The following is a 20,986-nucleotide window of genomic DNA, read 5'->3' as shown; positions in this document are numbered from 1 at the left end:
CAAAGAAGTAGATCACAGGGGATCCTGCAGAACTTCCTCTGGTTTTATTTATCTTATGCCTCATTCTAATTTAACAACAACAAAAAGGAAACACCCATGTTCCTCTAACCTGCTCCACCCCGTTTGGGCTTCCTTTCTCCATCTGTTAAGAAACAGCGCCATCTACTGACACATCTCCACACTGTCCTTGTGAACCATGAAAAAAATCATCGCTGTGGTTGATGCCTTAATTACCAACGCGTTTCAAGGTGCGGCCCTCCCTTCCAGGTGTCTGTTCTGTACTTAAAATCACATATATGGTTTCCTTTATTGCACAAATGACAAATGGTTGTGAAATTACACTAGGACTTTCAAGTATATGTCTTGAACCATGGAGTCTACAAATCGAGGGGCGATGAGGTGGCCATGCCAGGTGGCCGGCACATGGGTGCGGAGCAAAGAGGCCAAGGTGCCCGGCACAGCGGTGACCACACCTGTTCAGCTGAGCCTGCAGGGAGCTGCACAGCCAACCCAGAAGGGCATGAACCCTACATTCCAAAATATCAAACAACTAAAAATAAGTCTGCTTGACTGCTGCACAGAAAATTAGAAAATATTGCTAACAGAAACCAAAGTATATCTAAATAAATGGAAAGCTATACTGTGGATTCAGGTACGTATTCACAATGGTGGGTGATCTCCCCCAGAAGGGGTAAAAATCGGTTCTAGGGGGATGAAAAATCTAACTGTCCTTATGTACAAGCACAGATATACGGTATATCTTGTGGCATTAAAATTTCATGGAGGTGAGGGTGGGTAATTGGGGGAAATGTTTAAAAAAGACTCTAGGAGAAATATTGGGGGGGGGGAGTTCGAGAAACACTGAATTAGTTAATATATCAATTCTTCCAAACCAATTTATAGATTTAATTCGTTTCTAAGCAAAATTCCAATAGATTGTGTGTGTGTGGGTGTGGATGGGGTGGGGTGTGTGTGTATGTAAACTGACAAGCTGGTCATCAATGTATATTGAAGGAAAAGGAAGGATGGAATGTTACTGTACCGCGTATCCAGACTTATGATAAGGCTACAAGAATAAGCCAGGGTGGTACTGGCCCAGAGGAGGCAAAGAGATGTGTGTCTTTAGAAATTAGACAAATAAAAATAAAAATTACAATGCAACATAATTACAGATCCATCAGAATAGCTAAAATTAAAAAGACTGGCAACATCCAATGTTGGTTGGTGAGACCGCAGAATAGAAGTTGGCAAACTTTCCCTGTAAAGGGCCAGATATTAAATTTTTTAGGCTGTGATGTCAAGAGACAAAACCAAGGAGATACACACACACACACACGAATGTACATGTGGCGTTTACATACACACATGTACTATTTTACAATTTTAACTATACATAGTAAAAATTTAACATAGTTAAAATTGTAAAATACATATATATTTATGTATATATATGTGTGTCTATATATATATAATATATGTATATTCCATGTTTAACTCTGCCTTATTCTTGGCAAGAGACACTCAATGCACAAAATAATGAATGAATCAATTACCTTTAAGAAAACAAGCACCTTTCTCTTTAGTTAAATACATTAATTAAACAGACAAACTGTTCTTCCTCTAGAGCTGACATTAGTCTCAATTTCCACATTTGCAAGAGAATGGGTCATCAGCTCTCACCCCAAATACTTTGATGATGTATTTCTTAAAGACGGTTTAAAGATTGCAAGATGATACTTGAGGGCACTGTGAGCAATTGCCTTGCCAGATGTTGTCACTTCCCTCTGAGTTGTTCTTAGAAGACTGAACCCAAGTATCTACAAACACAACAAAATTCAACAAAGGAGCCATGTTCGGTCCTGATTTATTTATTCAGTGTGTGAGGGAAGACAGAATTTTCAAAACATTGAGTTTCTCTCTTGGCATTTAGTAATTCATCGATTCAACAAATATTTAATTAGAGCTTACCATGCCAAAACTTTTATTTTTACCATTTTAATGCAAATATTTCTGAAATATTTTTTATCTTTCTCTGCCTTGTACACACAGAATGCTGAGCATAATTTAATCTTTTCTTTATGATTCAGCCTCATTATGGAAACAAACTATACTCTAAAATGTTGGCTTTCAAATACTGTATATTTTAGCTGAGAAGCCTTGTTATACTATTTAACATACAAAAAAGATTTTTTAAAAAGAGTTGAAGTGAGAGATGAGGATATGGCCCAATCCCACCCACTTGGCACCCCTGGGAGAGCACGGGACACCAAGACTCCAGGAATCATCACAAGAAACTTCTGGAGCCGCATTGTAACACTCTCAAGGGCTGCTAAGAGACAGACGGCTGCTCCCATGCTCAATGATCCTAAAACATGATCCAAAATTGCTGTTGTTTTTTTAAGTCTGAATGTGTTTCATAGCGTCCTTCTCAAGATCAGCAATTGCTTCTTGCCGCCTATCTCGTGGCTCCCTGTATCTGCCCTCCTCCACCCACCCACCACCCCACATCTGTGGTTTCTGCAGATGAGAAATCAAAGGCACCACTCTTCATAGGCGTGTGGGTAGACCAAGAGTCCAAAGGCTGGTAAGGACTGGAGAAGCTCTTTCTTGAATAAAAGACATGGGCTTTAGGTTCTGGACCTTGAGTATTTATTTTGACAGTCACACATTAGCTTTTCTGTCTAATTTCCGTATTGTCAAATGTATATTAAAAGATTGGGATGTTTAGATATGTCAGGAAATTCTCTACCATCAAGGTGAGCCTGAATTAGCATTGTAGGTAGTGATTCTGTTTTCTCAACTAAGGAAATATTTCTAGGATCTCACACACTAAGAACTGTATCTACTAGTAACCTTTAAATGCAAATATTTGGGTTGACTCCTGTACATTTAAATATACTTTTATAAAATACTGGTGGAGAAGTTATTCTCCACCTCGCACACACACATATAAACATGAAATCTGTGTCCTTCATCTAATCCAAAATTGTTGGAATTCACTGAGTGAAAGTTGTCCCCAGAAATCAAATTGTTAAATCCATTCAAAGATGATATGTTCATCTCTGGCATTTTGGAGCCCTAATAATGGTGGCCATCTTAGTCAATTGACATCATTTCCTGATATTACGAGAGCATTGGGTAAAAGAATGCATTAAATACACTTCTAAGAGGAAAATCTAAAAGATACTGGCAGGACAGAGCAAGCAAAACATAAAGGCACTTGGACTCAGTTACATCCAATGACCAGTTATAGAAATAAAGTCAGTTCAGTTACTTAACCCTGACTGTATATTTCTCCGTGGGCCTTAAGCATCCTGCAAATTCAACTTCAGGTTTATTTCACATCACAAAAAAACATTTTGTCTATAACAAAACTATTGAGTTTGGGGAAACCACAATTTTAATGAAACTGAATATAGTATCTAATTTCACATATGTATAAAATCTACAGAAATCAATTCAAAATATAAGCAGAATAAACAGATAATCTTCCATTTCTTCACAGTAATAGAGCCTTACTTCCTGTATCTCATTTTAAATAGTGTGAATCCCTCCTCCTGAAAAGAGATCAGTTAAAAAAAAATAACAATATTTTGCCACTGATACATAATCTTTTAAGACCTATCAGAATGTGAGAAATATTTCCCTAAAAATTTAAATGAACTGCTGAGATTAATAAAAATACTTTATGGCTACAAATCATATCCTCTTTGAGCAATTAACAGTTGCCTTGTAGGTACCACAAGTAATTATTCATTTGAAAATAATTCAAGGTTCTTGAAATAGACCTATAGGAAAATTCAGGCTATCTGGTGCAAAGAATGGAGTGTTAAGAAAACTCACCACACACTCAGCCCAGACGTTGCAAATCCTGTTATTCTAACTCAGTAAAAAGGTAGAAAAACAAAGTTAACTTTTTTCTTTTTGCCTTTAATTGAAGAAAAAAAAAATAAACCTTTTTTTTCTTACCACAACAAGTATCAAATTTATACAAAACTTTAGCTCATCAAAAAGAAGTCAAGGCATAAAAGATTATTCAACATTAACAGTAAAAAAAAAAAAAAAAAAAGATAAAAGCCAGAGTCCATCAAAGCCATTTCAGCAGCTGCTGCTACATTCTGCACGAAAGAGTCCACGGGAGAAAGCTAAACTTTAAACAGGGACCAAGGCACCCCTCCAATCTGCACTGGGGATATTTTATCAGCTTTACTCATTCAAAGAGACTATGATCCTTGAAATCAGATAGAAACGCTTTCAGGGCCCCCTGGTGGTGATTTATAGACCTTGGACACCAGATAAAAAATGATCATGAATCAAATAAACCAAAGCAGCCAGGACCTAAGACCAGGCTCTACAAACTAATATCCCCTCGACGTGACTCTCAGCGTTTTCAGCGTGTTTAGTTTGTCCACCTCAACCGGAGCTGATTCAATCTCTCTACATGCAGCCTCCCGCAACAAAATGTTTGTTCGTGCCTCTCAATTTGCTACAACTTAAAAAAAAAAATGAACAGTTAGCACCTTGACACAAATAAATCTCCCTGTCTCCCTCTTGCGATAATTTTAACCAAAAGCATATTGTACAACAGTGTGCTAAATGTTCTGCAATACAAACTCATAAATCTGCGTGGAATCTGCTTATTTACTCACTCGCAGCACCGGCAAATGGATTACTCTTCGCTTAAATATTTCAAGTGTCGATATGTTGCCAAGAGTGGTGGATTTAACAGGATAGAAAAGCGTATGCAACTGATGGTCAACAGGAATTACAACCCCAAAGAAGGAGCTAATCAATGGCCTATTAAATCTGGCATGCTCTACCTAGCCGGGTGAGGTTGATCCCATAAACCACTCCTCTAAATCTACCTGAGAGGTAGATGGTCCAATTAGTAGACACCGAATTCACCAAAGAACCTGCACAAGGTGTTCAAACCTTGGCTGAATATCATAATCAACTGGGAAGTGTTTTTAACATGAGGAAGCCAGCCTACTTCTAGAGGTTCTGATTTGACTGGCCTGGAGTGAGGCCTGGACTTGAGTACTTTGTAAAAGTCCCCAGATCATTCTTAAAGAGAGTCAGGGCTGGGAACCCCCACACTAGTCCCAGGGGCCCTAAGCTAGGCCGTCAGTCAGGCTGTTCCCATGTCTGGATGTGGCTGAGTCCGTACTTCAAAGGGTCACTTTCTTTTTTATCTTTCTCATTTTTTAATATATATTTTTATTGAAGTTTAGTCAGTTTACAATGTTGTGTCAGTTTCTGGTGTACAGCACAATACTTCAGTCACACAGGAACATACTTACATTCATTTTCATAATCTTTTCCACCATAAGTTACTACAGGATATTTAACATAGTTGGGAGTTAGAGATTTGCAGATACTAGCTAACATATATAAAATAGATAAAGGGTCACTTTCTATGTCCATCTTCCCCTGCTTTTGCCATCCCCTCCTCTTTGTGATTACATGCAGGACTGTAACACAGCCAACCATAAACGCTACCCACCATTTAATATGTTGGGTTGCAGCCAGTCATAAATTTTGAAATCTCATGCTCACAAGAATTATGAAACCTGAGCTCACAGGGTAACTTTGAAGTTATAAAGTTGCTGAGTTATATTTTTTGTTGTTGTTACTCAACCCTCAAAGGTGTCAAATTTACTGGTGGGCCTCTCAGCAGGATTTTGCTGTGGACTCACACCTTCTGGACTCATCTTTTATCCTTGGCTTCTGTGCTATCGCATTCTCTTCTTTCCTCTCCTAACCTCCCTGGCTGCTCCTTCCCATTCTTACACCAGTGGTGTAAACTGTGAGAACACAGCAAGCTGGGCCCCACCCTCAGAGTTTCTGATTCAGCAAGTCTGGCGCGGGGTGGTCCAAGAATTTGCATGTGGAACAAGTTCCCAGGTGACCCTGCTGCCACTGGTCTGAGGACCACATTCTGGGAACCACCATTCTCCACTGCGTTGTGAGGTCCCTCAAGGCTGTCCCCTCATTTTACTCTGCACCCTCCTCCTATACAGTTACAACAAAGCCTTCCCCTTAAATTGCACAAATGACCCCAAGTTTATCTCAAGGTCAGACCCCTTGTAAGCTTCCTTTATGCTCCATTGCCTACTCAGCTTCTCCACTTCATGGTTTCAGTGGCATCGTCATCTCTACCACACTCGGGATCTTGACCCTACACACACCAGGTCCACTGCCTTCCAGGGCTCCGTCACTCAGCGAATGGCTTCCCTGCCCAACTGCACAGGCCGAAGTCCTATAAGTCACAAGTGACACCGTCCCCTCCCTTCTGCCCATAACTAACAATCAATTCATTCCAAAGTCTATTTGTTTACCTCCCAAATATTTCTCACAACCACCACCTCCCTACTATTCCAGGCTACCGTTATCTCCCACCTGGACTATCATTCTCCCCAATTCACCCTGCATCTCAACGCCTCCAACCCTTCTAGTTTCCTCTCCACACTACAGGCAGTTTAGGTTTGTTTGTTTGTTTGTTTAACAAAAATCTGATGACCTCACCCTCTGCCTTTCAATGGCTTTAATCTAACTTAACTTAGTTTACAAGTCCTAGAAGGCCCCAGCCTCCACCAGCCTTGCCTAATGCTACTTTCTGTCCTGCTCTCTGAGCACCAACCCCACGAGCATTCTCTCAGTTTCCTGCCTCCATCCCCCGGAGAGATCCGGCCCATGTTGTCTGACACTGCGCACCATCCCGCCCTCCACTCACCCTTGCCTAGTTAACCCCTAACCCCTGTTTATCATTCAACCTTCCAGTGAAGTGTTACTTATTCTGAAAAGTTCTTTGTTACACACGTGCACTTCTCAACTCTGTAAGACCCAACACTTTCTTTATGACAAATATTTTATGTCTCCTTTACTGTCTTAAAATTAAATTTACAAATCCTATAATCTCCCTATACATAAAATTTTAAAAACAATCAACGCAGTGCCCAAGCCACGCTATAGAGCAGAAAGAAAAGTAATATAATAAAAAGCAGTATGTATTTCCATGTGTAAATGATGAGTCGTGACCACATGAAAAAGTCTAGTAAATTAATACTTTATATTGCATGTGATTCCATACATATAACATTGTGAGTGAAAGTGCCCCAAAGGAAGGAAGAAAGGAAGGAAGGAAGGAAGAAAAGAAAGAGAGAGAGAGAGAGAGAAAGGAAGGAAGGAAGGAAGGGAGAGAGGGAGGGAGGGAGGGAGGGAGGAAGGGAACAATGATAAACAAAAAAAGGAAAAAAAAAAAAAAAAAGAGCCCCAAATGCAGACCAAGACATGTTTGTTGTCCTGGTGACATCAGCAGCTTTGCCACCAGAAGCACCATTTTCCAAAGTGGTGAACAACTTCCACTCAAGTTGCAAACAAATAAAGTATATATTCTTATAACAATTTACACTGAAGTAACATTCTTGGGAAATTCTACGTTATGTTAAAATCATGCAAAAATACGTTTTATTGCTATGTAAAGTGGAGTTCAGTTCCAAGCTCAGATAATTAGACACAGAAGTATCCAGAAGGATATTTGAAAGTCATGTGTGAAGTGAGACGATACTTCGTGTAGAGGGCTGTCCTGGGAGCTGTAGGCTGTCTAACACTCTTTCTCTCCCACAAAATGCCTCCAGTCATTTTTAGATGCAAACAATCAAGCTCCTGCGGATTTCCAAAGTTCCTCTTAGGCGCCAGCCCTGCCCCCATGAGCAGGTAAGAGTAGCCTTTGCCCTTTGGTACTTACACATCCCATGTGTACTCACAGAACCCTGCTTTTCCTTTGTAATGATACATCCACATGTAAATATTCAACTAATATCTGGCACCTCCAGGGCACCAGGAAAGCAGAGTCTGTCTGTGCTTTGCTCCCCACTGTATACAAGTGCTTTGCATGGTACCAGCACACAGTGGGCACTCCATTTTGCTGAACAAATGATTGGACAGAACTCCTGTGGTGCTGTGTGCTGAAGGAGCAGACAGCTCTGTGCCTGGCTGTGCACTAGTGCCAGAGAAGGCACCAGCCAGCGTCCAGGACAGCCAACACAGACCACTGCCTTAACCATTAGAGTTCATGTGTATCTGTCCTGTTGTCTTCGAGCGGGTTGCTGTAACAAAATCCCACAGATGAGGTGGCTTATAAACCATGGAAATTTATTTCTCACAGCTCTAGGGGCTGAAAGTCCAAGGTCAGGGTGCCAGCAAGGTGAAGGCCATCTCTGGCTACAGGTAACTGACTTACTGCATTCTCACATGGCAGGCAGGAGAGAGGGAAAGTAAGCTCAAATAGTTATTAGGGCACTAGTCCCATTCATGAGGGCTGCACCCTCGTGACCCAATCTAATCCCAACCACGTCCCAAAGACCCATCTCCTAATACCATCACATGAAGAGGGCAGAGTTTCAACACAAGAATTTGTGGGCAAACATTCAGTCCATAACGTCTGTTACATTTAATACATTTCCTTTTTCCTTGAGAATTGCCAAGTTAAGCTTGTGCTTTCATTTACAGCAATGCCAAGGTAGAAGCCCAACCTCACCATCCGTAATAATCCCTCAAATGTGGTTGAAAGGACCAGAACACAAGTGTGCCATAAAAGCCAATCTGGAGGAGGAAACAAAAGAGCTTCCGGTTCAGTTTGCTGCCTTCAAGTTATTCACAAGGACTACGAGTACCCAGGATCATGGGGCACCTGGAAATCATTCAGATCACTACTGCTTTATGTCACATGTGATTATCAGGACCAGAAAGAGTGCCCAGGTTACTGCAAGTTACACCCATTGAGAACTAGCCAGAACCACGCTAGGTTCATGATGGGCTGAGCGCAAGTCACACATGAGAAAAAAGATACACATTTTTGGTGTCCTCATTAAAACTGATATATGTTTAAGTTTCTTCTCTCAACATATTTCTTATGATTTAGAAGGTGATATCGTCAAGCCATATAAATCTGCCCCAATTTATTGAAAATTGTGGCATTAGATAACAGGTTCGAAGGACAAACAGGCAAGACTGAAACAACACGACAGAGAAGAGATGGCTCTGGGTGAAAATATAATTCCATGGTTATGAAATGTGCATGATGACACATCTTTTTAAAATTAAAAATAGGTAGACAGTCAATTACTTAAGTGAGAAACAGGACAAGTGAAATGTCTAAGAAAGATAAAACTGCATGTGTCTGTCAAACAACATTTGCATGTGTACAATGAGTGAAGCATTAATCAGCAGTTAAGAAAGATAGCATAACTGTATGAAGAATTAAGAAACGATTGTACTTAATACAGGAAAAAGCTCTTATCATAAAAGCCACAAAAGCCTAGAAGTTTTAGATTAAGACATGGCAATATATAAGTTACTTAGAAACATCATAATATCTACCAGAAGAGAGAGATGGGAAAGGTAAAGGAAGTCGCCACTGGAATAAAGATTGGAGTGGGAGACTTATTTTTTTGTTGTAAATGTCACAATACTTTTTTCTTTCCATTATATATAACTATTATCTTGATAACTTCTTAATACTTAAGCTTCTAAGAAGGTCCATAATCAAAGACTATGAGCCACATGAACTCTTAAAGGATGCATTTATCTTATTCTAAGCCCTGTTTAAAAATGGTATAATTTAGTATGCTGTTTCAGTCAAAAAAAAATCCAAGTTCTCAAGATCTTAAACACAAGTGCAGAACTTCAGCAGTTAGGGCTGTATTTTATCAGACAATGGTTTTGGAGCAGACTGTGAACTAAAAACTTCAAACCCACAACCATAGTGACTTAAGGCTAAACTGCACATTTTTGGGTGACTTCGTGACCATAAGTTATTTTATGAACTGAAAACAGTGAGCTAAGTCTACAGGTTTAGCCCCTGTGTCTCCTTGTGGGTGTACATGCATGAATTCATCTCTCACCGTGACTTCTTAAAACACATATTTTTTTAGCTGAATAGGTATACAGAACTGAAGCGCACCCTACTGAAGAAAAAGAGATTGTAGAGATTGTGTTTCTTTTATAGACTTCATGTTAAAAAAAAAAAAAAAAGAATAGTTTACTATAAAAAAGTTCTGTACCCTAGGGAAAATTATGGTGTTCAGGATTATGAACCTGTCAGGCTATAAGTAATGAGTTAGAAGCAGCATCTGAAATTGTGATTAATCTGCTCATGATTCAGTTGACCCTACTTGGCAGCCTTGACAGCAAGTGGAAAGATCTTCAGTCCTAACGTTGCTTTGAGTAGAAACCCACGGAAGCAGGTTCTCAACGACAAAATTCTTTGAAGCTTTCCAAGTAAATGGTGAGGTCGGCAGAGAGGTAATCTAGCACAACAGGTCGATATAAAGAAACAGGTTTATATAGCCTGACCCTAAGATTTTGCAAGTGCTTAATGGTTTAAATCCTGTGCCCAGAAGAGGCTTCACTCTTCCCCTCCCCAGGGTGTCTGAGCTGTACCGCATGACTCACGTGTGTGTGCCTAAGAGGGCACGCCAAGGAGGAAAGGAGGACTCAGAGCATGTTTGTTCATTCAGTCACTTCCCACTGAGTACTGACTACGTGCCAAGCACCACACTGCGTGCTGGAAGACAAACAGAACATGTGCCAAGAGCTCAGAGTACAGGAAGCACATTTTTGATGAGCTCTCTGGCTACTTCCAGCCTGCATGAGGGTTTCTTTAAAGACACAAAATAGCAAGCCAAAGGAACACCTTATTGACATTATACGCTATTTATTGATAGCACTGTTTCAAGCCCTCGACACGTATTTACTGACTTCATTCCCTGAACAACCTTACGAGGTAATTACTAACATCATCTTCATTTTGCAGATAAGGAAACAAAGCAGAAAAATGTAAGTAACTGGCCCCAAGTTTATACAGCCTGACTCTAAGACGCTGTCGGATTAGGGGATGCCAGCTGGTTATCCCTCTCTCACAGACATGAGGCAGATTAGAAGAAAAGGGTGGAGGACAATAAAGAGACAGTCTTACTGTACAGTCACAGAGAATTTCCCCAAACATAGGGGCACAACACCAACACAGCTACCCTAATAGGCACTGAGCCAACATACCACACTCAGAGCTCAGGCCTCCCTTGTCTACACCTGCCCTCTTCCTTCAGGAAGTCTTATGCTTGGAAATGCATAGCCAGCTACTTGCAAAAAGTTGCGCATGATAATGAAGCACTAAGTATAAGGCTTGTTCATACAAGGGTGAGCAGAGAGGACTTTAAAAAAAAGAGGGGGAAAAAGGCAAGAGGAAATAACTAACCATGTACACTTCTTTAGCACCTTTAGCTCCACTGCAGTGCCTTATCTAAGAAAATGGGTGGAAGATAAACCACTGCAGGAACTAAAGGGCCCGGAAGACATAGATGAGATTGATGCCGTCGACGCGCTGGAGAGATGTCTACTGCAGGGGATAATGAGGCATGTGCATGATAGGGAAATGCACTGAGGCTGCCACCTCGGGATCCACTGGAAGATACAGGTGCATCACAGAAGGACCTCCAATGCCTATGGGAACTTCTTAGGCAGTTCCTTGCCCATGGAAATGGCTGGGGCCTCCCCCTGTTCCAACCTTGAGGCAAGGAGTTAGATAAGGGGTGACGACTAGGAAAACAGGTAGGGTAACCACCCATCACCAATAAGTGATTGTTTGCCTGGGAAGAAAGCACTTCCAACCAACAACAAAACAAAGCAGAACCAGCTCACCAAGGAAAATCAAGACAGTCAATGACTCTTTACTTTTTTTTTCCTCTTCCTCCTCCTCACTGCAATGTCCAAGGAACAAGCACAAGAAGGAGGAAGGAAGAAGAAAGTAGCAGACAAATGCCTCATTCCTCCCCTTCAGATCTTTGCCGAGGACCACCTAGACTGCTCTAGAGGGAGGAGGGAGATCTGAACTGAATAAGAGATTGACAGATTCAATAGGTAGATTTTTTTTAATAACTTAAGATGAAAAATTACAAAAATCAAACTGAAATATTTTTAAGGGGCCCCACAACACAGCAGATCCAGAGATCTGACAGGACAAGGTAAGAGTTAAAAAGCCAAATTCTACCATGCTTGCAGCCCAGTGAGCCTGAGATCCCTCCATCAAACCAGTTATGGTGGATTTGGTGTATGGGGGGGAAAATTATTCAATGAATATGGAAATAATCTCAAGATGTATCTTCAAATCCCGACTATGAGGCATTTTTGTAAAATCCTAAGCTGGATAATTCAAGTTTGAGGCTAACTCAACTTCTAATTATCAATGTTCTAATACCATTAATGATACTGGATATAAAACTTGCAATTTATTAATGCCATTAATAAATACCTGATATAAAATATATCCTGGGTGTCCTGGACAGAAACGAGCAATTAAGACCCATGTGACAGATGGGATTAAAACCCATGTGACAGATGACATTGGCAATAAACATTGTGATTTCAAAGAAAAAGAAAACGATTTCCACTTGGATCTGCACCTAAACCCTGGGCCAGACTGGCCACTGAGCCAGCATCAGTATTTTGTTATTTCCCAGTTCATATTAATTGTAGATAGTAAGAAACAACTTTTAAAGGACAACTAGATTGCTATATTAAATTATCTAAAGAAAATGTAGAGGGTGGTTAGCTCAGTGGTAGAGTGCACGTTTAGCATGCATGAAGTCCTGGGTTCAATTCCCAGACCTCCATTAATAAATAAATGAATAAATATATAAATAAATAAACCTAATTACCTCCCCCCAAAAAAATAATTAAAAGAAACTTTTAAAAACGATGCTAACTGATGCAGAAAAAAATTTAAAAATAAAGAAAATGTACCTTCATGTTTCTTTTTGCCTTAAAAAAAATATATTTTAACCTGAAGGTGCAGGCTAAGGTGAAGATCTAACCAATACTGGGCCTAATTCTTCCTTTGAGCTACCCAGGGCACGGGGCCCCCTTGTTTTAGCAGAATTGTTTTCCTGGTCTAAAGCCAGATGTGTGACCCCCATTTCACTATCTCCTTCCAGTGTGTGTGGAATACGTAAGAACACAGAATCAAATTTTTCTGCAATCATCAAGCTGGATGATTGCATCAGAGGGAACCCTGCTCCATCTTCTCCCAGGAGAAAGGAATCTACAGATGCCCCCCCCGAGGCTCTGCTCTGAGGAGCTGATGCCACACCCTTCCGTCCAGCCCTGGCATTCCACGGGTCCTCCCGGACACCATACCCCTGGCTTTCTCATCCCAGATTGGGCTCCCAGGCCCCCCATTTGGGGAAACAAGTTAGAAATTCTGGCAAACAGGATGAGTTAGTCTCTGCACATCCTTACATAAACCTAAGCAAGGGAACCTATGGAAGTTTGCAACAGACTGTTCCGGGTCATCAGCTGGAGAATCAAACCAGCTACTCATAAATTTCATATTTTCAGTATAATGTTCAATTAAGGTATATGAAGATGCACTCCTCTCAGGTTTCAGGAACCAGATTTCCCCCCCCCCCCCTGTATTCTAAAAATGGATAAGCAGTGTCAGTTTTCAGCATGGGGTTTCAAGAAAATCTCATCTCAATAATCATAACTCTCTACCCAGGGCTAACACACTCTCTTTGCTCTGATGCAGAAAGGTGACCCTGGCTTGGATATACTCTTCCCAATTAGTCACATGAACGTAGTTAGAATTTCAACCCGAATTTCTGGTACAAAATACAGAAATTCTTCCACCAGATGCTTTGATAAGTGCAGTTTAATTACATTCACTCAATGAATGATTACATGAATTTATTTTAAATTTTTTTAATTAAATTCTTTGGAGGGGAATTAATTAGGTCTATTTATTTATTTATTTATTTAATGGAAGTCCTGGGGATTGAACCCAGGACCTCATGAATGCTAAGCATGTGCTCTACCACTGAGCTCTTCCCTTCCTCCTTGATTACATGAATTTATAAGAGATTTATTTCCCTCATCCCTCATTTTCTCTCCCTAGAAGAAATTCCAGTCCTCAGCTCGAGGGCTTCCCCACAGTTGTTAGTTGTAACGGGCTGACCCTGTTCCTACCTAACTCTCTTTTTAATTCTGCTCCATGTGCATGAACGATAATGACAGCTGTCACTTAAAACGCTGAGCATCATAGTAAATGTGCCTAGCCAATATAATCTCACTGAAGCCCCACACAGCTCTATGTCCCTTCTACAGATAGAGAAATTGAGGCCAAAAATGAATAAATATTTGCCCAAAGTAACATAGCCAGTAAATGCCAGAGCTGGAATTCAAGCTTATAGCTATCTTACTCCAAGCCTGAGTCCTTAGCCACTAAATTTAATTTTCTTCTCTTGGAATCAAAACATTTAGTTTGGCAACTATAAAATACTATTTACACTAAATATGCATTATATATACAGCATTTTATGGATATAATTTACATGTATAATAATTTTTCATATTTATGTGTACTATATTTATTATTTTAATATATCTATGTATTATATATTACTATACATTTGTACATATATGGTACCTTTTCAGAACAATATCATATATGTACTATGAATAGCAGGAATTTTTACTCCCAGACAGCTCACCACCTGCACTCTACCTTCAATGAATACATCAACTCTACAGGTCTTCTCTTAATTAAATTAATCACTAAATCTTACCAGTTTTATCCTCCAAATACACCCTTGATTCATTCTTTTCTTTCCATTTTCCCTGTCATTAATTTATCCAATATAATTTAAATCAATTGATTGAGTGCCTACTATGTGCTAGGCAGAGTTCTGGAACCCAAGGATGGTATGTCTGTCTCTTAAGTAGCTCACAGTGTACTAGAAAGTAAGATAATCAAGAGAACACTTTACCACCCAGTGTGAGAGGAGCATAGAAACACAGCGCAGGGGCAGCGCCAAGGAGGGAGGGAGCAGTCCTGCCCCGGGGTTTTGGGAAGCTCCCCGAGGGGGCTGCACTGAAGCTGAGTCTTAAGGGATGATGAGAAGGAGGCTGACCCTCGCATGCGCAAAACTAAAAGGAGGCAGGGAAGTGGGGGAGGGTGTGCCAAGCAACGGAGACCACAAGGGGGCATGAAACAAGCACCATGAAATCCCTTCCCTTTATTCCTGGACTAACCAAACAGCCCCCAGATCCCCTTGTCCAAGTATATCTGAACATCGCTGATCAAAAAAAAAAAAAAAAAGTCCTCCAAATGCATAATTTTGACTACCCTCACCGCTCTTCTCAAAAGCCTATATTCTCAGAAATTATGCCCAAACTTCAGCCTCTTATGTAAGGACCTTGTGATCTGTTCCCACATTTCCTTATCTTCACTAGTACTTACCCAACTCTCCCTCAAAAACTTCTGATGAGTCCACTCCCTTGCAGACAGGAGGCTCAAGCCCACCTTACACCTCTGTTAAATCACCCCCCAACCAAACTCCATCCATGCTTAGGGCCCAGCTCCTGTGCCACCTGTCCTTGCCCCTCCTTTACCTGCTCCAGCTGCCAAAACTGCTGGGCCACTGGCACCATAAACTCAGAATTTTACACCCAAAAAAAAAAAATTCTCCCCATTTAGTCCATCCTCCCCATCTGCCCACTGATACTCAAGTAACAATCCATTCCTACCTTCACTCATCCAAGAGGTATTTGCAGATCATCTATGATATGGAATTCTTCTCAAACTAAATGTTCCCTGCTAAACTCATTTTCCCATCTCCCTTCCTCCTCTCCACCACCGTTCTCCAAGCTTTCTTCCTCTTCCTGTATCCCAGACAACATATCTCACGCTGGAAATTTCAGAAGCATACTTCCTCCTCCCTCTCTCTTAACTCCCCCATCCCATTGGTCACCCAGCTATGCTAATTCTTTCTCACACAGTATATCAAAACTCACTCTGTCCTAGTCCCATGACCTTCATAATGACCCTACTGAACCACTGAATCAGACACCTGAGCATCTTGCCTGTTCTCTCCACTGCTGTCAGTTCTTCTCAAACATTTACGGAGCACCTACTTAACTCCAGGTGCCGTGCTGGTGTGGGAAGTCTAAATGGGAATAAAGACATCTCTGACTTCCACCAAAAGCACAAGCATTTTGGCGGTGGGAGCTTTGGCTAATCCAACTCTATTTTGCCAGCACCGAGCCCATTACCTGGCACATCCCCGTGAATTACTAGGTACCAGTTTGAAAGAATCAGTGAATAAATGGAACGTTCTAAGTGTAGGCGGTCTCTAAAGATGAATAAAATAACATTCCTGTCTTCAAGAGAGGGAAATTAGCTGTGAAGTAAAGACCCAGACAACAGGTGTGATACGGGTAGGTAGTTTGATAAACTGCACAAAACCAGGTGATGAAGAGTCAGACTTCTCACAGGTTTTGCTGGAGTGAAATAGCCAGATAAAGGGTTGGGAGGCAGCGGTTGCTTCCCTAAAACTCATTCTGCAAAAGTAGTCCATTTTTTTAAAACTTTTAAGGAAATAAGTTGACCCAGTGGTTGTTAAAATCACTATGAAAGGACCATTAGGTGAATCCCAACACTACGCTGGGAAAGTATGGGGTGAGCAAACACAGGGGAGGGGAGACGTGGCTTGTACTCACGTGAAATAAAGCAGCAGTAAAAATGAACCGCTAGGAAGTAAGTTGTAGAACTTACCAGCTTGCAGCTGGTAGCCACTACCCACATTTACTCACACAGGTTGTTCAGGAAATGGCAAAAGTCGTATTTCGGAAAATTCTCTATCCGCGATATGGCATCTTGGATTAGATCCCGAGATAGAAAACAGACATTTGTGGGAAAACTGGTGAAATCTGAGTAAATCTGTAATTTAGTCAATAGTAATGAACCAAAGTTAATGTTTTAATTTTCTCAAAGGGCTCATAGCTACACGAGTTGTTAACACCAGGGGAGCCTGGGTGCAGAGTACCATCATTGCAGCATTTTTGTAAGTCCAAAGTCATGCCGAATAAAAAGTGCATTAAAAATAAATCCCGGTTCCGAACTCTTATTTCCACAAGGTACTAGATGAACAAGGGTCAGTCTGTGATCCAAGAATCCGTGGTCAGGCTGGAGGGTTCACTGTCCCCACCACCAGCCCCTACTAATATTCAAGCCTCACTCCCCAAGCCTGGCCCAAGCCCTGCACTCACCCCTGCACAGCTGCTCTTGTCCTCCTTAGTTAATTTACTAATTAAATTTTATTTTATTTATTAGGGGGGAGGTGATTAGGTTTGCTTATTTATTTATTTACTTATCTATTTATTTATTTACTTTAATGGAGGTGCTGGGGATTGAACCCAGCACCTCATGCATGCTAAGTACGTGCTCTATCACTGAGCCATACCATCCCCACTCCCAGTCCTGTATTGTTATTTTATGAAATATTGAGGCTTATCTTTGCCGGCCCTTTCTCTGGCCTCAGGTCTTTGCCTGGCTGAGTTTGTCTCCACAAAAACACCTTCTATCCTGAGTAGCATGCTGTCTGCGCCCCTTACAAATCTCTCTATTATATGACAGCATCTTGTTTCAACGTCTTTCTGAATTTAGCTCTGTGTAAAGTTACCTTGTTCATTCACGTGTTTCCCTTGTTAATATCTGTCTCCCGTCTCCAGGCAGGAAGCTCCCTGGAATCAAGAATCTTGCCTGTCTTGTTCACTGCTGATCCCCAGGGCTCAAAATAGTACCTGGCACAGAGTAGATCTTTCAGTAATAAATGAATACACTTATTGAGAGAAAGATTTCTGTTGAGTCTGTCACTCCCATTCTAGCCTCTAAAACTACTGTGGCAATAATCACTTGGAGAAGTGCGGTAATACTCCCCAATATGCTCCTCTCATTTTCAGATCCATCAGCTCTTTGAAGAGACGTTTGTGAAGCACCCGCTGCCTGCTTAGTACAACGCAGACCTGCAGAGAACCAGGGTCAAGACACGTGAAGGATGCAACTCCCTGCTTACTTACAGTAAGGCTGCACTTTCCTACACACTAGCGGGTGGTTAAACTTCTAGAAAATAGCATTTGAGAGTTTCCAGAAAAGTCATTTCATGTGTCCAAATGCAATGATTGGAGAGAGTGGATCAATTATTTCTGACTCACATTCTAAGGGGTTTGTGAAATAGACTGATTTCTTTTCCCAGTGAGATGAGGCTTTTCCCTTTTTTATTTGAAATGAAAAGAAACCATGCGCGCACAAACCTGCTTTTCATTTTACAAACACTTGTCTGAGGTTTAAGGATCACAAATGAAATTGAAAGAACGTTACGGGTAAGGCATGGTCCATGTTAAATTTAAGAATTTCTAGCAGGCAGGTAAAAGGCAGCATCTCTGCTCCCTGCTCTGTCTGCCGCTAGCCCAGTGCACGTGCACAGCGGGTACTGAACCAGGAACTCATTCCCAACCCCACTCCCAGATGAGGGTGTTGCCCTGTCACAGGCTTCCCTTATCACCAGCCTCCCTTGGTTGTTTAACTGTCTATCTTTTCCACGGAAGCCCTGTAAGCTCCAAGAAGATGGCCATGTCGATCCTGGCCCACAATGCTCTTCCTGGAACTTAGCACACAGCAATCACATACTCCTAGCACCAACATGTCAGGAAATAAGTGTTCAATAAGTGAATAATAGAGAAAGGAATATATTCTGGGGAGGGAGATATCTGAAATGGGAAGCCCAAGCAAAAAGTTTTAAGGACTTAAACCTATAATGAACAGGTACTAAAACAGACTCTAGCAGTGAGGGGCCAAAGGATTTTCAGAGGCATGTGATTACTTGCCACTTCCCCAAACTTCACAGGTAATTTTCTTAAGTCCATTCCAATGATACTGACTTGTTGACCAGACCTGGTCTGGGAAATGCACTCTATTAAAACTCCCACCCCCGGTTTTGAGAGAAGATGCAAGGTTATCATTTCCTATTCCTTTCCTAAAATCTGGGAGGGGTGGGGAGGGGATGGAATCACTAGCCTTTTATCTGTCAACTGAAAGGTTGTCAATCCCTAAAATTTAGCATTTCCAAGCACCTTCAGGGAACATGGGAGATACGCTAATTGTTGCACCTAAGAGTGATGGTTGTGAATTTCAAAGTCACAGACCCAACACTCAGATGTGCAATCATGTGAAAATGTTACCAAGTCCAAGCTGGTTCTGCACACTGCAGGACAGGTCAATAAAACGGGAGACGAAATGTTGGGGCAAGGAATACCAACTTTACTGGGAAAGCTGGCAGCCTGAGAAAACCATCTTCCCCAAGTCAGAATTCAGGCTCCTTTTATACTAAAAAGTGGTGGGAGTGTGGTTGTTTGTTGCAAACTTTCTGGTGTCGGAACCCTTTGTTCTTGCAGATGGCTCAGGTCAGGGTGTCCCTGTAAATCTATAATGAAACAAATGTTATTTTCTGTCCTGCAACTTTTTATCTTTCTATGAATGGGAAAGTGTTATACCGCTCAGGGCCTTGAGAATAGGTGATCCTGTATGTTTCAGACTCCAGGCAACATTCTTTTATGAAAGGTGCAGAACCAGTACAGAAAACAGAGCACAGTGTTAGAGCCAAAGGAACAGATCTAATATGAAGTCAGATTTGTTCTTTTCTTTGCAAAAATATATTATGTAAAATGGAGACACAAACAGATACGTATGCATATTCTGTGCTCTTGTATGTGACAGTCAGGTATGGCCACAAGAGTTGAACAGGAGAGACTCAAGAAAACATAGTCTATTATACTCACCGGTCCTAGAAATAGAAGGCATGTCAAACCATGCAAGGCCACCGGGAAAAGCACCAGCATCTGATAAAGGCAGAAGGGGCAGAACCACAGGGAGAGACTAGGTCAAGACTTGTTTGGTGTGTCCTCAAGAAAAGCGAGGCAAGGCAAAATAAACACTTTGGGGTTGACTGGTTTGGATAATTTAGATGGATTCTAAATTGCTTGGTACCTGGCCTTGGGATGATTAAGGCAGAGGAACGTTGTCTCCGGGTACACAGGCCAGATGCAGGAGGTGTGGCTCTGGATTAGTTAGTTTGCATATTTAAAGGCGCACTCCTGACTGAGTCTTTTGCTGGCTCTAAAAACTGGCTAATCCCTGGAGGGGCAATCTCTTTTCAGCCAGAAAGGGTTTTTTTTTTTAAGATGTCAAAACTTCATAATATATAAAAAAATTAATATAAACAATACAATGTACATAAACACATATATAAAGACTGATACATATCAATTTAAACAGACACATATATACTTGAACTGAGATGTGTGTTTCTGTGTTATATGCCAGTTTAAATTTCTTTCTCATCCCTTAGCCTGCCTAATCATTAACAACTTAAGCACATCATGGTTTGTTTGTCTCAGTTTTCTAGTCCAATTCAGTGTTTTCTCAGTCGCTTTATTTATGTTCTGTTTAACCTCCCTCCCCAGTTTTCTCCCCCTCCCCTCTTCTCTGCGATTGTGTCTAATCCCCACAGGCTCATGCCCTGACACTCCAGGTGAACAAATCAGCTTTCATTGACTCTTTCAATTATTGTTCAGCTCAAATTGATTATTGCCAAAGGTAACTTGAGCCCATTGGGACCAATTTTGAAAGAAAAATACGAATTTCTGCAAGAACTATCTCAATTTTTTAACGTTGGCAACAATCTTTTTTTTTTTTTTTTTTTTTTTTTTTTTTTAATATACCCTCTCACACACACACACAACAATGTCTACTAGCCAGTTAGACTAATTTCTGACCTGGACTCCTACAGGAGCCGTGGGTGACAGCTCTGGGGATTATGAACCTCTGTTTTTCAAACTGCAGCCAATCTATTAATAGTGTAGTAAAATTAATCTAAATGCATGCTAATCAGAACTTTTAATGGACTTGGAATTTAGGAGGAAATGAGTGACATCCATCAAAGGAAAAACATCAGTGTGAAACAAGAGTAAGAATATTGCTTTGAGAAATGTTATATTTAGTGTGGATTACCAAGTACCAAGTGACAGGGAAAGTGTATTTCTCACGAAAGAGAGAGGTCACACAAATTTAGAAACACATATATGTATGAAATTT

The 20,986-nt window shown here is 40.9% G+C and overlaps 1 long non-coding RNA gene across 17 annotated transcripts in view; it reads right to left on the bottom strand.

Moving 5' to 3' along the window:
* Nucleotides 1-19,912, bottom strand: part of LOC105088470 (uncharacterized) — a 104,068-nt gene extending 84,156 nt beyond the window's left edge. For 7 of the 17 annotated variants that reach the window (XR_010380538.1, XR_010380543.1, XR_010380545.1 and 4 more), the window contains exon 1: nucleotides 19,672-19,909. This is a non-coding gene — a long non-coding RNA (uncharacterized LOC105088470). The other 10 variants (XR_010380539.1, XR_010380542.1, XR_010380540.1 and 7 more) reach the window with 7 other exon arrangements.
* Between the last annotated feature and the right edge of the window lie 1,074 nt (nucleotides 19,913-20,986).

The sequence above is a fragment of the Camelus dromedarius genome, chromosome 4 (assembly GCF_036321535.1).
Source record: "Camelus dromedarius isolate mCamDro1 chromosome 4, mCamDro1.pat, whole genome shotgun sequence".
Taxonomy (NCBI): domain Eukaryota; kingdom Metazoa; phylum Chordata; class Mammalia; order Artiodactyla; family Camelidae; genus Camelus; species Camelus dromedarius.
This window is presented reverse-complemented; position numbering and strand designations above follow the sequence as displayed.